At 40.4% G+C, this 14,215-nt stretch overlaps 1 protein-coding gene across 5 annotated transcripts in view; it reads left to right on the top strand.

The window, feature by feature from the left end:
* The window catches only part of SATB2 (SATB homeobox 2), a 130,858-nt gene that overhangs the window by 23,799 nt on the left and 92,844 nt on the right, over positions 1 to 14,215 (top strand). The gene's annotated exons all lie outside the window — the stretch shown is intronic.

The following is a 14,215-nucleotide window of genomic DNA, read 5'->3' as shown; positions in this document are numbered from 1 at the left end:
ATGAACTTCAAATTTCAAGAGGCTTTATAATACTAAACAAGTTATTTCAGTGCTTATTCTTTTGGAAGAGAAGCCTGTAAGTTTTTCTCTCCATATCACCAATAAAACCTGTGCACATTTAGAGTAGTTTAAAAGCAATTTGCCTGGGGATTTGAATTTTCTCTGTTGAGTTGCTTTGTATAGTTAGGTATTTGAACGTGGGAACAGAAGGAGCAACAGTGGTGTTGAATCCAGGGGTTCCAGGCAGTGGTTAATCGCATGGGCTCCTTGTGCAAACTTCTGTCCAAGCAGGATGATAATGATTCATTTCCTCTGTCAGACTCTGCTCTGTGAGAGAGGCTCAGGTTCTTCATATAGGCAGAGTTTATGTACATGTATTTATTTGCACAATATGGTAGTAAAAGCCCTGCAGGAAGGTAGTTTTTTTGGTTTTAATACAAAATTCTTTGTGTCATCTTAGGGACTCTTTTTTCCTGAATGTAGAAGGTCAGCATATCCCACTGTTTCCATCCTGGTGAGCCAGCTTTCTGTTTGACAGCACTATCCATCTCAGTTAACACGGTTGCTCAATGTGTTGCGAGCTAACATGTGGAACATGCTGCATTAAGTGGCCAAGACTTGATTCTTGGCACTTCCGAAGGGGAATGGGCTTTGCAGAAAACATGCTCCAAGGGGGCATGTCATCCAGTGCAGTGACCCACTCGGGCTGAGCAGCTCACCTGGGGGAACCTTGCTTTTGTGGCATTGCTCTGTTGTGAGAATAGAGGGAAGGAGACAGATTGACTCATGAAAGAAATTAGTCACTGTGCAGGGAGGAAATGGCCACTGTGTTTTTGAGTTTAACAATGAGCAGGTTCAGATACTGATCTGTCGCTCGATGTGCTGCTTGAATAATTCCACTAGAAAATAGAAGCTGAATCTCTAATTATTGCAATTAGTCTAAAAGAAAAAAACTAAGGTATTTTCATCTTTAAGGCAGCTATTATATTCCTCTAACATCACATGGTATAATATTTAGAATGACAGAAAATACCTTAAACATCCATCAGCTAACAAATCTCTTGGTCAGGTTATTTACCTTCACACTGAAGGACTAGTCCACCATTATCTTTTAGACATCTTCAACAAATACATGCTGCTCTTGAGATATGAAGCTGAAGTATGCAGCATGTTCTGCAGTATCTTGCCTCTGTGCTAGCTGTCTGTAAGCTGAGGGATGAGGTGCAGGCAGAGACAGCCAATCGATTTCTGAGACTGTTTTGTTTAATGCAAAAATTTATAGAATATAGGACTCTAATTTGTTAACTAGAGTTGACAGAAACGTGCTACTAAATTGCTATTATAAGGATTTATTTGGGAACACAACTTCCTGATATTAAAAAGGTGGGAAAAATAAAGCTATTTACTGTATTCATTATGGATGTAGGACAAGTCTGCTTCTGTTCTAGTGCTTGGAATTGATTTCTGTTAGCAAAACATATTAATAAACAGTCTGTTCTTTTTATGATCAGCTGAATTACAGGATCTGCATGAGAGGTTGAGGGTCCTCAGGTGCATTTTTCAGAATGCTCTGAGCATCATGCTCTGCAAGCAGTGACATGAGTAGGTGTCCCTATGTCCTCCAGGGACAAAGTAAACGACTTTGTCAAAGCTTTGGTATTTTAGTAAAAGCTGTCTAAGCTGTAACTTAGCCTGTAACAATTGTCACCTTTTGAGTTGTTTCATTTTGGCCGGATGACGCCAAATGAGGGGAATGGCAATTTCACTTCATCCTGCAAGAAGCATCTTGCCATTGCCTGTTCTTTTTAGAACAGGGTCTTCTGTGGCGGATAGAAGAGCTAGTTGGAGGGGAAGGAAGAGCTGTGGCAGAAGAGAAAATTGCTGTAGGATTTCACTCCGCCTTTGCTGCAGCTCCCCACAGCAGCCCTGCAGAGCTGCCGAGGCTCGAGTTGGTGTGTGCCTTGTGTGCAGGAAGCATTGAGCTTCCCAGCTGTACAGCAGCACAGCAAAGCCTGGCTGGCAGAAAGGAAACATGGCACTGAGTGGTAGGTGGTATGTGCCTCCCTGAGGGGGCTGTGTGCCTGGAGGGGCCCTGCTGTAGGGCTGCCAGCCTGGGCTGTAGCCTGGAGCTGCAGAGCTCCCCAAGGAGTGTGTCCAAACATTTGAGCTGTAACACACGCGCATGCACACACGCAGTGGTCACCTGGCCTGAGCCTCATGTACTGGCTTGTGGTCACTTGGCTTATTACGGATCATTTCTGTTCCTGGTTGCTCGGTAAATTGGTAAGTCTTAGCACGAACAGTGTTGGGACAAAAATATATCAGGAGGTATACATGAAGGTGGCCCCATGCCTCCCTGGAAGAAGCTCTTTATTCCCACACAGTTTGGGCAGGACACATTTATTCCACAAACAGCTGTTTGTGATTTTTTGTTGATGGTGGTGGGAGCCGAGACTTTTCCAGCGAGTGCTGCCCTCGTGAAACTTCCCTTTTCTGACAGGAGCTGTGAAATGTCTTCTGGAACAGCATGGGAATTCGTTAACAGCTTGGCACTGGGGTGTGAAAGTTGGTGGTGTAAATGGCAACAAAGGTTTAATAAACATTTATGTATTTTTCTTTCATCACTCGAGTCTACACCTGACAGTAGGGAACCTGCTACATGTGCCTTTTAGAGAGGAAAAGAATCATGCTTTAAAGGGACACCTGTTCTGTATGTAGTTTAATAAAGTTTACATGCCCTGATGAAATTTTTTTCTTTTGGGTGAGGTATTCTACTAGGGCTATGCAAGAGAAGGGAATTGGTAGGAGGTATATAGAATACACAGTGCTGAGTGTTGGGACCAGAGTAGTATGAAAGTAGCTGCAATCTGGTGTACCCTGCGTGCTCTCCTGTGCCTTTGTGACCTGCTGTGAAAGCTGATTCCCTCCTCTGTGGGGTGGAAGAACAACAGTGTTAGTTTGATGCTTTTAGTATCTACTTTCTTAGAATCCATGTGAAAAAGAAAATAGTGTGATTTCCTGTGGATATGCGTTTTTTTTCTTTTGACCCATTCCTTGTTAGCTCTTGTGAGTGTGTACATGGAACTGATGTGCTCTGTCTGCAGAAGTTAGCAGAATGGGTCATTGAAATGGAGTTTGCCTTCTCTTCTCAGGTACTTGAGCTTGGTGTGTTGGCAGGGCAGTGTGGAGTGCCTGCCCTGACTGCTCTCTGGGACAGCTTTAGCAGGCACTGGCAGGGTGGTTTGCTTGGGTTAGTTGCTGTGTGTGGCCATGGCAAGGAAAGGGGTGTACAGAAGAGTGAAATGGTGCTCAGATGTCAAGTTGAACGGGAGGAGAAGTGAGAAAACAGAGGAGGGAAGTTAACACAGAGCAAGAGATCCTTCCCATCCCTGTCACTGTAGACAGAGATTGCCAAGCTCTGGTTCTTAAGCAATGCATTACCTTGAGCAAAGCCATTGCAAGAAGCAGTGCCTTGCATTTATGCCTCAGAGACCTCTTTTCTTGTGCCCAGTTTCTTCTAATACTGTCTATAGACTGGAGAGGGGGGAAGACTTGTTGTGCTTGCATAGAGCTGTGTGTGGGTGATTAGAGTGGAAGGCTATTTTCTCTCTGACCTGCAGCAGGTCTGTCTTGCAGGACAGTGTGCGGGGCTCTGCCCCTCAGTGGGATGTTACAAACATTATATACTAAAAACCATGTGTGCTATGTTTACAATAACGTGCCAATATCTATCACCCATGTTGAATAGATTGGCCCCAGCCCAAACCAATAGAAAAACGCCAACATCACAGTGAAACATGGCAGGCAAGAAGAAGAGGAAAAACGACAAGACATACCCAATTTTCCTCCATCTTGCTCCCTTTGAACCCCTTATCTAGAATCCTAAAATTCTACTTTTGCACCCGTGCCACACTAATTACTACTTATATCAAACACTCAGAGCTTGTAATTCATCCTGTAAGATTGAAAACACTTTTCCATGGACAGAGATCAGAGACTGTGTCTCTTGGGGCTCTGTACAGAGGAGCTCCTGACCCCCTGGGGTCCTGACCCCCTTCCAGGGTCCCAGACCTTCCAGGGCAGCCAGAGGAATGCCCTGGATTCCCACATCTCTTCTGACTGTATAAGAAGGAAACCAAAGCATAGACATGTTAAGAACTCTCCTCTGGATTTTGATAGTGCACATGGCTGGGGCAGGAAATAACCCAGGCTGCAAGTGTGTTTGTTTCCTTCAAGACTTTAAATGCGTGCACTCAGCCCTGCTCTCCGATGTTAATTGGAGGCCCTTTGCACTTGTGGCCTGCTTTTCAGTATTACTTCAAAGCACAGACCAGATCTGTGTCACACGGTGTTGTTCAGCGAATAGTTCCAAGCCCCAGGCTGCTGTGTGCAAGAATGTGGCAGCCAGTGCTGTGCTCCTTCACTCAGACTGGTCTTTGTGAGAGCAGCATGACCATCTTGCCCCTTATGGGATTATAACCATGTGTATAAATATTTGAAGGGTGTAAATACCGATGAGAGAATGGATTTGCCTAAGCTGGTACAAGAGGGTAGGGCTCTGAGGCAATTGGAAGGACCTGAGCAGATGATTAGTAGGGAAAGATCCTGTGAAATACTCCCATCTGTGCTGTCTCCAGAACTACAATAGCTTCCAAGGGAATGTCAGGTAAAGGGGGAACATACCAGCTGGGGGCTATATTGAACACACACGCACAAGCTGGTTTTGTATTTCTGTATCAAGAAAGGTGCAGTAAAGGTGTGGCAAAACCCTGCTAACTGTGCCTGATGTATACAGCCAAGTTTGCTGTAGCTGGGAAGACCAGATATGCTATTTTCTACGCAAGTGCAAGGTAGCAGTATGGGAAAAAAACAAGAGGAAACCTGAGTTCAGTTTTCTTATGTGAGTAATGTGCAATAAATTACAAGGCTACTATAATTTGGGATCTTCTGACCCCTCAGCCCACTGTCACTTTTGTCTGAGTCATTGCCCCCTATTCATGTGATCAAAGATTTTCTAGTGAGAAGAGTTTAATAAATAGGAGAGACATTGGTGATATAATACCTTAAATAACAAGACGTGATACAGTGATCAACCAGCTAAGTATTGGGTCGCTTCCTGACTGTCACTCCTTACTGCCACTTTTTACTTTTACATTTTAATAGAGACAGCGTGTTTGTCTCACCTAACAGAGTTGTCAATCTATGGAAAGCTGCCGTATTTCTCTGAGCTCAAACTCTTTTGACACGGACTATTCTCACCCTGCTAAACCAATATGATTTAAAACAAAACACCCCAAAACAAATGAAAGAAACCCACCCAACCCTCTTCACACCTCTTTTCATCAGTTCGATTTTACACCATCTCTGATTGACAGGTCCTTACCTTTAGTAATCCCTTTTCTCCCCCTTGCCTCTACTGGTGATATTTATAATGGGTAAAGTCTTCTTTCTTCTCTCCAGGTTTGCAGGTGGCATTATAAAAGGCCGAAACCAAATAATTTTAACAGTAGTATGTGTGAGGGGTAGGCTTGTACTGACGTCTTGCAGTAAACTGCTGTGCAATTCCATGTCAACTTGTCTGAGATTGCTAAGCAGACTGGATTTCTTGCAGTGATACTCAGCCATCCAGAGCAAAGTTTTCCTTGTAAAAGCTGCTGCTTCTTGAACTGTTCATTGCTTGAGTTGTATTCTTTGTCTTTCTCCCTGATGTTTGAAAAAAGAGGGCTAAGAACTTCTCAAATATTTATTTCTCTTCCTATATACATCATTTACCAGCAAATCACTGTTTTGCCTACCCTACAAAACTTCATGACAACTGTAAGTGAAATTCAATTAGCTGGAACTATGAGACAAAGTCACATTTTAATGAGAATATTGAAAACCTCTTCGTTCTTTGTGGGTTTTGATAGACATTTCTGTGCATAATGGACACGGGTTGAAAGACACTGTTGTTAATGATTCAGCATCTCATGCCATTTCAATTAAAGCCCTAGAATTCTTTTTGAGAGTTTCTCAGAACTCTTAAGAAATCTAATGTAAAAAATAAAAGAAGCAACAAAGACTGAGGCTCCTTGTATTTGTAGGCTTTGCTAAAATTAGTGTTGCATTTTTTATGGATAATGTGACATATAAATAAATGTTAGAATGTCATATTTATAGATACGTAAATGGAATATATTTTAAATTTTACTTTGGTTTATATATATGAGCACATATATACTTATAATTTAGTATACACACATTTTATACATATACATGCATGCAAATATATATTTATATAAAAGTATATTTTATATATGTGGAAGCAAAAGCTCAGAAATAATTATTTAATCTCGGATAGCTTGTCATCCTTATTCTCCATTTGTGCAGTTATTTTATATATTTTATACCTCATTATCCCAACAGCATAATCTCCAGTGAACACTTGAGTTTTTTATAAGCTCTCTTTGAAAGTTCTTAACTTCTGACTAGTGGTCAGGAAGTGTCTGTCTTTCCTTTTCTTCCCTGCCACCCCCCTCCAAACTGGTGTACAAAAGTTAGCATGTGGTATTGGCATTCTGATCCCAATATATTATTTACAGGATTCTTGTGATGGAACAAAACCTTCTACAAATAATAATTTATTTTTCTAGATGGCAAACATCTGGGTAGTATAAGTAAATGGGTAATTTATTAGTGTTTGAACAGCTTAAAGGAGGGTAAGTAAAAGTAAAGGTAGTCCTGAACAGCTCAGCACTTCTGACACTGCTTTCCCGTCTCATTTGCAGTCTGTGACTGAGCACAGCAGGCTCGTAAGCAGGAGAGAGGGCAGGGGAAAGGAGGGAGCAGGGTGGACACCGTGGGCTTCGGTTGTTGCAGCGAGACAGCCTTTCATCCTTCTCTCTGTGAGATCCCATATACCTGCAAAGGGACTTGCTGCTGAGTGCTTTGGAGCACATCATGTTTTGGTGACAGCTGCGTGGGTTCCACTGAACCTGTTGCAGTGGTGTGTGTGTCGTTTGTTTGTTCCATGTGACAGTGGATCCAACTCTACTGTGCTCTCGGAAGAAATCATTAAATCTTTTGTTCTTGTCTCCCTCTTTGTTTCTGAGCAATATTGCTCAGGCTATAACAGCGAATCAGTGCTTTAGGTCGGTGAGGACCATGTTCTTTAATGCTTTCCATTCACTTTATGTTCCAGGCTGTGTGCAAAAAGGTAACACTGCAGGACAGAGGTTTATTGAAGCTTTGTAGTCTTCAGGGAAAGATTTGCCTGTACTCTGCCAGTGTTACAAACCAGTGAAGAAATGGTGGGGAAATGGAGCCAGAGGCTTTTTTGTGTCACAGCAACCATTACAGTAGTTTGGGGTGAAATGAACATCAAGTTCACTCTGAAAGGCCTGTGTGTACTTGATTAAAAACTTAGACCAGTATATAATAAATTTAGATTTTTCCTATTTCCCTTCTCGACCTCTCAGCTAAACCCATCCTCTTCTAGTCCAAGAAACACTGGTGGTTTTGAATAAAACTGAGAAATGGTCTTTATTAGTTTTAATTAAAAATAAAATTTTGTTGTCTCATTTTTTTTTTCTTCTTCATGCATCTGATAATGAAGCAGTGCTCTATTTAAAAGTGGAAATAAATTAGGTTAGGCTAGGTCTTCCCCTGTCCAGAGAAGGAAAATGAGGTGCAGTTAACAGCCTGTTAGCTAACAAGCTAAATATTTAAACATTCAGTAGGATGAGCAAAGCTTGGTGCTGATTAACATGTTAGGGTAGCTCTTTTTTTTCCTTCCTTCCTTGTTTTTTCTCTTTTCTTTTTTAGATTTTTAAAAATACAAACTGAATCTGCTGAATTTTTTTTACATTCCCTCCTCTAGATAAGGGAAGTAGCATTTTAACCCAGTGGCATGAAGTGCATGTTTTTTTGTTCCAGCTGCAGATTGCTCTGCCCCATCTGCCTTCCCCACAGGCACACAAAACCAAGCCCACCCCCAGCCGCTTCTTTCTTTAACCTAACAGAGGTAGGGCGCATCCCTCAGATTGGCTTCTGCTTATTTAGAAGTAAATCCCACCTTTCAAAATCCCTGGTTTGCCTTGGGTGTAGGTTCCCTGTGCAGCACTTATAATGGCTGTGCTGCTGGAGAGAAAGCAGAGCTCTTTCTGCCAGCTGGTCTGTCTGAAGTCCATTTATCATCAGTGCCCCATTCTGAATCTTGCTGCTTGTGTTTGGGAGAATTGGCTTGAGCATGTGGAGAGCAAAGGTGTTTGGCTCCAGGGAAGCTTGTGGTGTAAAGCAATACTTCCCAGTCCCCTTTAACCATGAAAACTAAGTATGAAAACCATTTTGTTTTTAAACTGAAAACCTAACAAAGTAGGTGTAGAAAATCTGATGGGGACTAAACAGACAGTGTTTCCTGGTTTAAAATGGCAAAAGAGAGGCCAGCACAGTGACCCCCTATTCAGTGTCCTCTGTTTCTTCAGGAGAGATCGTCCTGGCAGTGACAGCAAAGGGTCACTTCAGACAGTTTCTCACCACTGTCCGTGAGCACTGTGGAACGGACCTGGCTTTAATCCTCCTGGTCCTTACTGGAATACAAATGAAGCTGTCAGTCAGCAACTGTATTTGATGTTTGGGTCCTTTCATACCAGTTGAATTTTAGAAGGGCAATCTGCCCTCTTGCATTGTTTGTCATCAGGGGTCTGCAGCAGATTAAATGGCTACATTGAATGGAATGGAATGGGGAAGGATGAGCAAAAGACAGTGCTATTAGTGACCTCCTTTTACCTACTATCCTGCTCACTGGAAACCCACTCTGAGAGTACTGATGAAGGTTCAAATTCAAGCTATGTCTGAGAGAAGTGGGTATGTGTACCCTTCTCCCATCCACTGAGCTACCTGATTGTTCAGGCTACATGTATCTTCCTTTACTGGTGGAGGGCTTGTGGAGGATTGCTCATACTGTATCTTTCGGCTAGTAAACACCTTTGATTTATCTAGACAATTTAAAGTAATATATGTTTATACAGGTGTGATTAAAAAAAAAGCATTGCATGAGGTTGGATGAGATGAGGTTGGGGCATTTTTCACTGTGTATTTATGGGCAATTTCACTTTCAACCTTATTCCAAATGAAAAATAATTCTTCTAGAATGAAGTAAATGTCAATAAAGCTAGAATAGCCCTGGGATCTGGGGTCTGTATTTTATTCTGTTTTTACTTCCCATACTGTTTTGTATGTATAGCACCTTTGTCTTCACCTGGCTGTTTCCAAGTTACCAACAAAGAGTTAAATTCAAACAAGCTAGGAAGAGGATGCATGTGCCAGTCAGGATTCACAGCTAAATTGCTTTCATACTTTGTTTTTATAATATATTTACTGCTTAGCCACATTTTGGCCTTTTTCCTTTTTCTAACAAAAATCATTATGTGGTGTAGCTAGCAGATAATTCCTACTTTTACAGAGACAACACCATGCTAAAAATGTCCCTTGGCATAGGGATCGTTAACTGATGGCAATTTGTCTGCCTTTCTGAGTATGTTTTTCTTCGGTACCAGCTATAGAATCTATGAAATAATCTGTGGGGGAAAATGTGTTTATCTTGTGTTGAAACTGAGGATGGACCAAATGCTTGAGGAAAAAATTCTATCAAATAATGAGCTATAGATAATACTGTATTTTTTCAAGATCCTGCAAGGAGATGCTTAGGCAGTATTATGTGGCAGTCAGCATGAGAAAATTGGCATTTCCTGAAATGCTACCATAGAATGTGCTTCAAATGTGTATCCATGTATATAGATAAGGTCAATTTCATATTTTTAAGTGTTGGTGATACGTCTAAAAGCTACATGCATTACAAATATAGAAGTTTCCTTTTCTTTGGCGTAACCGTGGAGAATAAGTCTTACTTTTCTCAGTCTGAAAGCTGTATTTGTTTGAATAGTAAAATGAGGCGTGGTAGTTCATTAGTAATATTAATAGAGATTTATTAATATTTTATTGTGGTGCTTTCAAATAAAGGACTACACCTACTAGGGTTCTTTTAGGGGATGAGGTTGTTTACTTTTTTGATATATCTATTAAAAGAGTTGAGCAACACCATATATTTGCATTTTCTCATCACTAAAAATCCTCCTTACCATAAACGTATATGTGAAATAGAGAACCTAATTAAAAGATTAACAGCATGTACAGTAATTTACCCAAAAGACATGTGTTAATTTGTTAAAACACTAAAGATCTTTATGCTTTCTTTTTTGATGCTATCAAAATATTTTCCGTGGAACTATTTGAACCTGGTCTCTTCATTATAAAGTCTTCTGCAGTGTAAGACAACTTAATTTCATATCTAATTGCATAAAGAATTATAAATTATATTTTCTAAGAGACCTATGACACTAAAACACAGAATGAACAAATAAAATGGATTTGTTCTAGTACAAATGAAGATATATGGCAGTATTTTTATTACAGACAACATTTGTTTGGGCTGAGTGTATGAATATTTTACAATAAGATGCAAAGTGCTATTTCGACTGCTATAGTCGAGCAGTCATTCTAGCAATGTGTCTTATGGCGTTTTTCAGCTAATTGCCATGAAGAAGCCCAAATCAACAAAACCCAGGCCCACCCATAAAGTAAAACCCTGTGCAGAAGGAGATAATTCTGTTCCAAGGGAAATACATTTTATGTGCATTTATACAAGTGGGATCTGCTTCTTGGATCAAACATAAAACTTTTCTTTTGTTCACAGAGGAAAGACCTGTTTATTCCAAAACTGAGCTTTAGCTCAGTTTCGAGGTGACTTGCTGCATGTAAAATGATTTCCAGCTAAGAGGTGCTGGAAAGAGGTGCTGCAGTGTAGACTGGAGCACACAGGTGAAGGATTTCATGTCTGGTTTCTCTTGGACATGATGTATAGAACAGTTTACTGGATGTGGGACATTTCCCTGATGCAAAGGGAAAGAGAGTCCTGTCCTGGCTCCATTGGTGTCACACAACCTGAGGGGGATGTCATTCTGCTGCACAATTAGGATGTCCCTCCCTCTCAGGGACTTGCGGTGGAATCCTGAACGGCTCTGCCTTCCTGCCTTGAAAACATGGGAGGTTGTCCTTTGGGAACAGCAGGGTGTCAAACAGTACCAAGTGACAGAGTAATCTGAGAAGTTAATATTAACCTTATGGCAGAATTCGGTAGGAACTGGCATTTATTAAAGATTTGTCTTTTGTAGCCTCTTACAGACTTGTATTCTTGCATTGAAAGTTTAAAATATTTTATAGTACATTTACTATTTTGTACTGCACTGTGTCAGTGTTGGTGCCAAGGCTGTTTGAACATTGCTGAACGTCTGTTTAACCAGCTTAGATTAAACCCTAACACATATTTAGTGCCAGGAACAAATTAATATTATACTGACCTTTGGAGGGTTGAATTAATAAATTTATCACAAGTATTAGTCTGAAATTACATAACAGAGACGTTCTTTTATTTATTTATCCAGAAGTGCTTTTATTAGGAAGTTTACTAATATAAAGCTGCTTCTGTTAAGCTGATTGTTATTCCTAGATACTAAAAGATCAATACCAAATTGTCTAAATCCCAATGTATGGATGGATTTGTGAATTTTTCTAGAAGGGGACAAAAGGGTAGTATGTCACTTCATAAAGGTGAGTAGGAAAGAAATGTAATAATTTTAGCTAGAGAGCTTCTGTGGTCTCGTTTGAGTGATATGAGACAAAAAAATTCAGCATTTATGGTGAAATGTGGATTACCATTTAAAAAAGATTATGCCTTATAATCCAAAGTGATTTCAATAACAAGGTTAAGGAACACTTTTGTAATCATACAAACATGAGATTTTTTTTTTCCTTAGCTTTCTGTAGCTCTGTATTAAAACTTTTATTTTGCAAGAACTTCATATGCTTCACAGTTTTGAGTGTGTATCAGTACAGGAAAGTAGGGAGAGAGAAAGCAAAAAAGAAGAGAGACGGAGAAGTTTTTCTAAACTGTGTGTAATAGCAATGTCATGACTTTGTGAGGGAAAACAGTGTGATTTTTTGGTAGTGTAGTAAGCACCAGCACCAGGTCACTGAGGTCCAGCAAATCCCTGTCCCAATCTTCTCCTTGCTGACCAAAGCTGGGATACAGTTGCAGGTACAGCTGTAGCATTGGCATGGCACTGTGATGCCCCACTGTGATTCACTGTGTTGCAACGTCAATTTTGTGGAAGGAGGGGCTGTTACAGAATAAAATTGCCATCATACATCTTCAAGGCTTCTCCTGAATCCTTATCTTTTTTAATCTGGGTCTCTTGTGCACAAATTCACATTTTGCATGTAAATGTGAAGGAGATGGAGAAATCTGAGCTGCAGATGGGGAAAAAAAAAGCCTCCAGTATCTTCATATTTAAAAAAAATCCAGAATTAGAAGGAGATAAATTTATGTAACCTTTGCACCATAATAATATGGCAAGACCTGACACAAAGCCATAAGGCTTTTTTCACAGATTCAGTTGTCTGGAAATTGTGCAATGCAGTTTAAATAGAATGTCTTTTAATAGCTCACAAGAAATTAAAAAAATACATTAAAAAAGTCATGTTTTCACCAAGGATTACATGATGGCAGTGTTAACTCCAGTGCAATTAATAGACAGCGTGTACTTTGTTTTCCTTTGAGTGCTTAGCATTTTCTCTAGATTTTATCTGGTCACGTATCCAGGAACTGGGTATGGATGCAAGCTGCTGTTAATTGAACTGTATTTAGGACTACTAAAACCCTTGTGTGTGCAGTATGGTAAGATATTGATCTAAATGTGCATTTGCAGCAATGTTGCTGTGGCATGCGTATCCTATAGTACATAGGCAGCCCCTTGTCCACATATTTTTAGATACAAAACCTAATTGGTTTATGACAAAATAACTTCTTATATTTGCATAGCATTTCTCTTTTACAAACCCTGCAGTTATTTTCTCAGAACAGTTGGGAGGTGCAGTTTGTCGCTTAACAGGGAGAAAAATGGAATATGTTCTAATTTTATCATGGAGCATGGGCCCATTGAGTCAGGCCTTGTGTCATTGGAATTTCTCTATATAAAGGGAGGCTGGTCCTGGTTTCCCCTATCTCATACACCTACTGAATGTCTTCTTACATCCAGCTAGTTGTGTGATATAGTATTTGGGGGGAAGAAGATGCTGTTTTATACGAGGAATGATCAGTTCACGTCTGGGAGCAAAAAAAAATCCCGTACTTCTGTGCTTGATGGATTAAGTCTTTTATATAACATGTTTTATAGCCAAAGGGCTATGTTTGTACAGAAGGAGGTGCCAGAACGCTAATAGGAGTATAGTAGCTCATCTGATGGGTGGGACAGATTTCTGTGTGCTATTTGGAAAAAAAAATTAACCCCGTGTGGGAGTGTAATATTTGGCATTGTTAATTCTTGACATTTTGTTTCCCATACTTCTGGAGCTCTTGATGAGGGGAGCTTCATCTTCTCTGTAAAAATTTAATTTGTAAAGATAAAAAAAATTCTTAGAGGATTCCATCAGAAGCTTGTTAGCATGATCCTGTCTTTGGCATGGGAACATGGAATAGAAAAGAATCCAAGCATTTTAATTTGCTGGGAGCAAAAAGAAGCTGGTTGGTAACTTTGGGATGCAGTCTTGCTCTCTGAAGCACATTACTTTGCGGGCATGCAGGCATGTGACAGTGTGATCCTACATGGGGCTTGGTTGGTTTCAAACATGCCTGGGGCCTCCTGTGGCCCTTTTGTTATTTCTCAGCCTTTGGCACCGAGTGCTGGTGGGGGATGTGTGGAGATGGGGAAATGAGAGAAATGGATATTAGAATTCAGTAGCAGATTTAAATTAAGCAGAAACCTCAGTATGTTATAAACTTGTAAGGCTATATATACACTATGGCATGTGGCTGGACCATAGTTATGCTCAGTAAACCACCGAATATTGTAGGACAGTTCGTACGTTTTCTAATTCTTCCCAGAAAAAAAGAGAAGTAATACCTTATTATCGTATTCCTAACTGTTGGCAGCAAAGCAATTTGAACTTTCAAAAATAGCAGATTAGATATTTCCCTAAATCTATACATACCATTTAGCATCTTACAGATGTTCTGGCAGAACAGCACAGGGACTGACAGAGATTGGGGCTGGAAGTGACTTAAGGGAGCTAATGGAGTTTAGTGAAGGTTATGGAAAAGCAGTGCTTTCCAGCAGATGTC

This window comes from Vidua chalybeata, chromosome 7 (assembly GCF_026979565.1).
Source record: "Vidua chalybeata isolate OUT-0048 chromosome 7, bVidCha1 merged haplotype, whole genome shotgun sequence".
NCBI lineage: Eukaryota > Metazoa > Chordata > Aves > Passeriformes > Viduidae > Vidua > Vidua chalybeata.
This window is presented reverse-complemented; position numbering and strand designations above follow the sequence as displayed.